Source organism: Ailuropoda melanoleuca, unplaced genomic scaffold, assembly GCF_002007445.2.
Source record: "Ailuropoda melanoleuca isolate Jingjing unplaced genomic scaffold, ASM200744v2 unplaced-scaffold4548, whole genome shotgun sequence".
In the NCBI taxonomy this organism is placed as follows: Eukaryota; Metazoa; Chordata; class Mammalia; order Carnivora; family Ursidae; genus Ailuropoda; species Ailuropoda melanoleuca.
The window spans coordinates 106,735-114,855 of record NW_023217703.1 but is presented as its reverse complement, the minus strand read 5'-3'; the positions used below and the strand labels follow the sequence as shown (position 1 = coordinate 114,855).

At 42.0% G+C, this 8,121-nt stretch overlaps 1 long non-coding RNA gene across 1 annotated transcript; it reads left to right on the top strand.

Moving 5' to 3' along the window:
* The first annotated feature begins 3,379 nt into the window (after positions 1-3,379).
* LOC117799230 lies at positions 3,380-7,648 on the top strand. Its single transcript, XR_004622952.1, has 3 exons — positions 3,380-3,448; positions 3,851-3,919; positions 7,598-7,648. It is a non-coding gene; the product is annotated as an uncharacterized LOC117799230 (long non-coding RNA).
* Positions 7,649-8,121: the final 473 nt, after the last annotated feature.

The following is an 8,121-nucleotide window of genomic DNA, read 5'->3' as shown; positions in this document are numbered from 1 at the left end:
CTCCCAAACTATTAGAAGTTATAGAGCAATTCAGTAATGTGGCGGGATACAAAACCAATGCTCAGAAATCACTTGCATTTCTATACACAAATAATGAGACTGAAGAAAGGGAAATTACGGAATCCATCTCATTTTCAATAGCACCAAAACCCATACGTTACCTTGGAATTAACTTAACCGGAGGCGTAAAGGATCTGTATTCTAGAAACTATAAATCACTCTTCAAGTACATCGAAGAAGATACAAAAAGATGGAAAAATATTCCATGCTCATGGATTGGAAGAATTAACATAGTTAAAATGTCCATGTTACCCAGAGCAATCTACAATTTCAATGATATCCCAATCAAAATACCGTTGACATTTTCAAAGAACTGGAACAAAGAGTCCTTAAATTTTTATGGAACCAGAAAAGGCCCCGAATCTCCAAGGAACTGTTGAAAAGGAAAAACAAAGCTGGGGGCATCACAATGCCGGATTTCGAGCTGTACTACAAAGCTGTGATCACAAAGACAGCATGGTACTGGCACAAAAACAGACACATCGACCAATGGAACAGAATAGAGAACCCAGAAATGGACCCTCGGCTCTTTGGGCAACTAATCTTTGATAAAGCAGGAAAAAACATCCGGTGGAAAAAAGACAGTCTCTTCAATAAATGGTGNTCCTCTTTAATAAATGGTGCTGGGAAAATTGGACAGCTATATGCAAAAGAATTAATCTTGACCGCTCTCTCACATCATACACAAAGATAAACTCCAGATGGATGAAAGACCTCAATGTGAGACAGGAATCCATCAAAATCCTAGAGGAGAACATAGGCAACAACTTCTATGACATCGGCCAGAGCAACCTTTTTCACGACACATCGCCAAAGGCAAGAGAAATAAAAGATAAAATGAACTTATGGGACTTTATCAGGATAAAGAGCTTCTGCACAGCCAAGGAAACAGTCAAAAAAACTAAGAGACAGCCCACGGAATGGGAGAATATATTTGCAAAGGACACCACAGATAAAGGACTGGTATCCAAGATCTACAAAGAACTTCTCAAACTCAATACACGAGAAACAAATAAACAAATCATAAAATGGGCAGAAGATATGAACAGACACTTTTCNAACATCAGCCAAGGCAAACTGTTCATGACACATCTCCAAAGGCAAGAGAAACAAAAGAATAAATGAACTTGTGGGACTTCATCAAGATAGAAAGCTTCTGCACAGCCAAGGGAAGCAGTCAAAAAAACTAAGAGGCAGCCCACAGAATGGGAGAATATATTTGCAAATGATGCTACAGATAAAGGACTGGTATCCAAGATCTACAAAGAACTTCTCAAACTCAATACACGAGAAACAAATAAACAAATCATAAAATGGGCAGAAGATATGAACAGACACTTTTCCAATGAAGACATACAAATGGCTAACAGACACATGAAAAAATGTTCAAAATCATTAGCCATCAGGGAAATTCAAATCAAAACCACACTGAGATACCATAGAATGCCAGTTAGAATGGCAAAAATAGACAAGGCAAGAAATAACAATTGCTGGAGAGGATGTGGGGAAAGGGGATCCCTCCTACATTGTTGGTGGGAATGCAAGTTGGTACAGCCACTCTGGAAAACAGTGTGGAGGTCCCTTAAAAAGTTAAAAATTGAACTACCCTATGACCCAGCCATTGCACTACTGGGTGTTTACCCCAAAGATACAGACGTAGTAAAGAGAAGGGCCATATGCACCCCAATGTTCATAGCTGCATTGTCCACAATAGCCAAATCATGGAAGGAGCCGAGATGCCCTTCAACAGATGACTGGATTAAGAAGCTGTGGTCCATATATACAATGGAATATTACTCAGCTATCAGAAAGAACGAATTCTCAACATTTGCTGCAACATGGACGGNGTAAATCGTGGAAGGAACCAAGTTGCCCTTCAACAGGTGACTGGATTAAGAAGTTGTGGTCCATATATACAATGGAATATTACTCAGCTATCAGAAAGAACGAATTCTCAACATTTGCTGCAACATGGACGGCACTGGAGGAGATAATGCTAAGTGAAATAAGTCAAGCAGAGAAAGACAATTATCATATGATTTCTCTCATCTATGGAACATAAGAACTAGGAGGATCGGTAGGGGAAGAAAGGGATAAAGANGGGGGAAGAAATGGATAAAGAAAGGGGGGGTAATCAGAAGGGGGAATGAAGCATGACAGACTATGGCCTCTGAGAAACAAACTGAGGGCTTCAGAGGGGAGGGGGTGGGGGAATGGGATAGGCTAGTAATGGGTAGTAAGGAGGGCACGTATTGCATGGTGCACTGGGTGTTATATGCAACTAATGAATCATCGAACTTTACATCAGAAACCAGGGATGTACTGTATGGTGACTAACATAATCTAATAAAAAAACATCAAAATAAAAAAGTCAAAGAAAAAAAAAGTCGCCGGGGGCTCGGGGGGCCCTGCCCATCCTCCCGCCCTGAATGCTCGGTGGCACCCCGAGGGGCCTGGGTGGCTGTGCGGCGGCAGGGAGTCCGGCGTTGGGGTTTAGGTTTCCCCAATCCCCAGAGCCGCTTTGATAGCCCCCTGGGAGGGGCGCCTCAGCAGCGGACCTAGGGCTAGGGTTAGGTCCCAGGAGTTCGTCAGTCCAGATCCGCAGGCAATGCAGGGAGCTGAGTGGAGGTCTGGTTAGGGCGCAGGGAGGGGGAGCGTGGGCCCCAGGGTTGGGGCACGGGGGGGTGGTCAAAAGTCGCTGTTTTTTTTCTCCTTCTGTAAAGCTCTGGATTTGGACTGGTCACACTTGCTTTCAGATTTCGTCATCTACAGTGAGCAGAGTTGACCTGGAAGTCCTTTCCCTGTCGCGGGTTGCTGGGATGGCATCAAGACCCTCCTGACCCACTGAGAGCAGTGTGGTGTATTCTCTGTGTTCTCTGTGTGAGTATGGACAAAACTGACATTCAGAAACAGTCCACTTTTCTGAATTTAGAAGCTGTTTAAGGAAGCCAGCTTCATTGAAAAATCAAAATTAACTAATACAGAAAACCTAGAAATTTTCAACTGAAACCGTGGACAAATTGGAGTGTGGAAATGAAAAGAAAAAATTAAAAAAGAAACAAATTTCTCTAAAAGTGAGGCAGCCAACTTGAGAGAAGTGTATTCAGAAAATCGACGCGAACATACCTATAGAAAACAGTTCAGATTTCCCATCGTGGGGGCTTCACACCTGTTAACCAAATTGCAACGGCTTGGCTCACAGAGTGACAGTTGAAATGGAAGGGAAGTTGTGCCTCATCATCAGGTTGCCATGGCGATGGCTCATGCTAGAACCTTCAGAGCCCAAGGCAGCTCTGCACACTGTGGATTGATAGAGGAAAGTGGGTCGGGGTTGGGTAGATGGATGATGGGTATGAAAGAGGACACAGATCAGCACTAAGTGTTGTATGTAAGTGATGAATGACCGAATTCTACTCCAGAAACCAATACTGTACTGTATGTTAACTAACTAAAAATACAAAACAAAACAAAAAAAAGGATACCCCTGGTGGGGACACATAGGAGACTTAAATTTTCATTTTACATCTGCTACTCTATAAAACTTTTATTAGTAAAACACTGTTTAAAAAAGTCTTTCCCTGGGTTTCCTGGGTGGCTTAGTGGGTTAAGCGTCTGCCTTCAGCTCAAGTCAGGCTCCTGGACTCCAGGGATCAAACCCAGCATCAAGCTCCCCACTCAGTGGGGAGTCTGCATCTTCCTCTGCCCCTCACCCCACTCGTGCACTCTGTCTTGCTCTCTTTTGCTCTCTCAAATAAATAAGATCCCCAGGATGTCCCTGTTTTCCTTCCAGGGAGCCCGTTGCAGCCAAGAGTGACACTTACTAATGTCTCAGGGGAGGACTGCCTGAGCCACAAGCTAAGTATGCAAACATGTCTCCCTCATTTTCCAATAAATTTCATTAATTTGGATTCCAAGTTTCCTTTCTGAAGGGGGTAGAAAAACATTCTTGGAAACACTGGATTTCTCCTGTGTTTCAGATTATAAAGGTCCTTCGTGCATTGACCTCCCTCTCTCCTGCCCTCCATCCTGAATTTCCGTTGTGTAATGTGGATAGTTCTGTGTGGACAGCGGGCCCTCCCCACCACTGGATGGGGCCTCCCGTGCTGTGTGTGCAGGTCAGGGGGCCAGGCTACTCTTGCAGTGGGTGTCCTGCATGGACTCATGAGATGAGGCAGGTCCCAGCTGGGTGGGACCCTCTGGCTGCTGAGGTCAGTCTGTGCACTCTGAGTGTTTGGAGCCCAAACCTCTCTGCTGGTTTCACCCCTTGTCCATCCGCTCCCTAGAGCTGTCATGCAGGGGGCCACATACATTGTAACCATCTGCTGGACCAGCAACATGCTCTGTGTGGTCCCTTGCAAAATGAAAATTCTGAACCCCATGGGCAAAATGCTAGAGGTAATAAGCAGTTCTAGGCAAGAAAGATAAAAATGATTTTCTTTAAAATATTTTATGACTTAGATAACATAATAGGATTAAAGAATCCATGAGTAACAGCATAAATTTACACATGACAAAGCCATCCTTTTGCTTCTAGGGGTAATGCAATCATGCCATTTTACCCAATTGATACCTAAACAGATCATTTTTCTGGCACAGTTTTGTAAAACTTTATGAAATATGTCATAAAATGGATACTTTTAAGAAGTTAATTTTTGAATAATATCATCAAGTAATTGCTGTCACTTTGGTAAATGTTGGATAACAACTATTCTTNGCCACATACATTGTAACCATCTGCCGGTCCAGCAACATGCTCTGTGTGGTCCCTTGCAAAATGAAAATTCAGAACCCCGTGGGCAGAAAGCTAGAGGTAATAAGCAGTTCTAGGCAAGAAAGATAAAAATGATTTTCTTTAAAATATTTTATGACTTAGATAACATAATAGGATTAAAGAATCCATGAGTAACAGCATAAATTTACACATGACAAAGCCATCCTTTTGCTTCTAGGGGTAATGCAATCATGCCATTTTACCCAATTGATACCTAAACAGATCATTTTTCTGGCACAGTTTTGTAAAACTTTATGAAATATGTCATAAAATGGATACTTTTAAGAAGTTAATTTTTGAATAATATCATCAAGTAATTGCTGTCACTTTGGTAAATGTTGGATAACAACTATTCTTAGTTTATGCCTTTGAGAGGATTTTTGTTGTTGGTGGNCGATTTTCTTTAAAATATTTTATGACTTATATAACATAAGAGGATTAAAGAATCCATGAGTAACAGCATAAATTTACACATGACGAAGCCGTCCTTTTGCTTCTAGGGGTAATGCAATCATGCCATTTTACCCAATTGATACCTAAACAGATCATTTTTCTGGCACAGTTTTGTAAAACTTTATGAAATATGTCATAAAATGGATACTTTTAAGAAGTTAATTTTTGAATAATATCATCAAGTAATTGCTGTCACTTTGGTAAATGTTGGATAACAACTATTCTTAGTTTATGCCTTTGAGAGGATTTTTGTTGTTGGTGGTGCACACCAGCAAAACCACCGACTGTGTCTCCTCTGCCTTCCCAACTGCTGTGCGCACACCACGGTCCCCACCGTCTCTGTGCCCTCCACCATCCCCACAGACTTGTGTGNCATAAATTATATTTATAACACCCAGAGCTGATTCTTGTGAACCAAAGTTTCCAGAAAGATTTATTTTTTTAATTTTTATTTCTTTTAGATTTTATTTATTTATTTGACAGAGAGAGAGAGAGAGCCAGTGAGACAGGGAACACAAGCAGGAGAGTGGGAGAGGAAGGTGCAGGCTCCCAGTGGAGGAGCCCCATGTGGGGCTCGATCCCAGGATTCCGGGATCACACCCTAACCTGAAGGCAGACGCTTAACAACTGAGCCACCCAGGTGCCCCTCCAAAAAGATTGAAATGGAAACAATTCAATTTCAGGAACCTCAATTTAACTTGAAGTGTACTTTGTCATTTTCATGTTTCCTCTGGTATTTCCATAACCTGATGATGTATCAATAGCTTCGAGTGGGGTCTGCATTTGCACATCATTTGTGTCCATCAAGAGTAGATGCTGGAAAACACCTGAAACCTCAATTTGGGGAAGTAGGGACTGTCATCTGGGAGACAAGGATGGGNTCAAAGCATAAATTATATTTATAACACCCAGAGCTGATTCTTGTGAACCAAAGTTTCCAGAAAGATTTATTTTTTTAATTTTTATTTCTTTTAGATTTTATTTATTTATTTGACAGAGAGAGAGAGAGAGCCAGTGAGACAGGGAACACAAGCAGGAGAGTGGGAGAGGAAGGTGCAGGCTCCCAGTGGAGGAGCCCCATGTGGGGCTCGATCCCAGGATTCCGGGATCACACCCTAACCTGAAGGCAGACGCTTAACAACTGAGCCACCCAGGTGCCCCTCCAAAAAGATTGAAATGGAAACAATTCAATTTCAGGAACCTCAATTTAACTTGAAGTGTACTTTGTCATTTTCATGTTTCCTCTGGTATTTCCATAACCTGATGATGTATCAATAGCTTCGAGTGGGCTCTGCATTTGCACATCATTTGTGTCCATCAAGAGTAAATGTCGGAAAACACCTGAAACCTCAATTTGGGGAAGTAGGGACTGTCATCTGGGAGACAAGGATTGGCGAGAAATCAGGTGTGCCCATTATTTTCAGCAGAGAGAGCAAGTATATGAAGGAAAAACACAGGCACTTGTTTTGAAAGAACTGTGGTGAGGGCTGGCCGCTAACAGTTGTTACATTGTCTCTAGTTCAGTGCAAAGTAGAAGGCTGTGTTGGAGGAGGTGAACTGTGGTGAGGGCTGGCCGCTAACAGTTGTTACATTGTCTCTAGTTCAGTCCGAAGTAGAAGGCTGTGTTGGAGGAGGTGATCCAGTTGTAGCTGAGCAGTTACAAGTGCCAGAAGTCCACAGTTCGTGGTGTTCGGAAACTGAAACAGGAGATGTGCAGATGCATTACTTCTGTGTCCTCGTTTCCACTCTAGTTGGAGTGGCTCTCTTAGCAAAACTTACTTCATTTTGAACCTTTTTTTTTTTAAATTTTATATTGTGTTATGTTAGTCACCATACAGTACATCCTTAGTTTTTGATATAATGTTCTATGATTCATTGTTTGCATATAATACCCAGTGCTCCATGCAATATGTGCCCTCCCACTCGCTCAACATACATACACTCTCCATACTCTTGTTCCTTCTTTCATCCCCCCTCCCTCATAACTCATCCCTGTTTACCTTATACATTTAATGTACACTTTGTATTTCCTGAGTACCTGCTATCCTCCCTAGAATGTGAGGTGTCCCAAGGCAGCGATTTCTTTCTTGCTCACTGCTGTGTCCCAGAGTCCAGAACAATAACATAATACAGGCAGTGAAGGGTTGCTTAAGAAATGAGCAATGAGCAAACAGAGCTTAGTTAAGTGTTTGGCTTAACGCTACACCTCATTTTTAAGGCTTAATTTATAGTGGGGTTAACACTGTTTACCTCACAATTGGTATGTGATGCAAAGAGATGGAAAAGCATTCTTTCAACTCTCTATTGTCATAGCCTGTGAAAATAAAGAGAAGCCTTGTCAAAGTGAACTCGGGGGAAGCTGGAAGAGACAATCACAGCACTCAGTGTCAGTTACAGGAAGGATTGTCAATTACAGACCCAAAAGAAGAATCCTCAACAGGAAAGAATCATCAATTACAGGCTCCAGTAGGAAAAGATGTACATTGCATGTCCTACAAGAAATTGACTACCCCCGCAACCCAGACAATGAGAACCTGTCATCACCCCCAATTCTTGCTTTTCTGCAATGGACTTTCATTCAAAACAACCTCTCCCAACTTCCTCCTTCTTTGCCATAAAATAAGTCCCTCTCCTTTGTTTGTTGAACTTGGCTATGGTTTTGCCAAAGCTTGCAGGTTCTGAATTGTAATCTCTGTTAATCCCAAATAAATGCATTTTTGCTGGTAAAATATCTGATTGTTTTATTTTTAAGTGGAACAATCCAAACTCAGGATGTCCCAAAGGGAACTGTCTTCATTTATTCAAAAATATATATAGTAGATGCCTCTCAGTCCCCT